Genomic DNA, 534 nt, shown 5'->3' on the forward strand with positions numbered 1-534 from the left:
CCGAGCGATTAGCCGGTCTCAGTCAGAGACACACGGGATGCTGGACCCGCAGCGTGCTCTGCACGAGCCGTTGAATTTCAGCATGTCAAACCAAGGGTCCGAGCGGCTCTTCCCTTTCACGGGGCACGTGAAGAACGGTGACTGTTTCCCTTTCCCTCTCGGTCCGAGCGGGGATAAAAGCAGTACGTGCGTTCGACCGCACGCCTACGAGTTAATCCGAGCGATTAGCCGGTCTCAGTCAGAGACACACGGGATGCTGGACCCGCAGCGTGCTCTGCACGAGTCGTTGAATTTCAGCATGTCAAACCAAGGGTCCGAGCGGCTCTTCCCTTTCACGGGGCACGTGAACAACGGTGACTGTTTCCCTTTCCCTCTCGGTCCGAGCGGGGATAAAAGCAGTACGTGCGTTCGACCGCACGCCTACGAGTTAATCCGAGCGATTAGCCGGTCTCAGTCAGAGACACAAGGGATGCTGGACCCGCAGCGTGCTCTGCACGAGCCGTTGAATTTCAGCTTGTCAAACCAAGGGTCCGA

Source organism: Tachypleus tridentatus, unplaced genomic scaffold (genome assembly GCF_004210375.1).
Source record: "Tachypleus tridentatus isolate NWPU-2018 unplaced genomic scaffold, ASM421037v1 Hic_cluster_2, whole genome shotgun sequence".
In the NCBI taxonomy this organism is placed as follows: domain Eukaryota; kingdom Metazoa; phylum Arthropoda; class Merostomata; order Xiphosura; family Limulidae; genus Tachypleus; species Tachypleus tridentatus.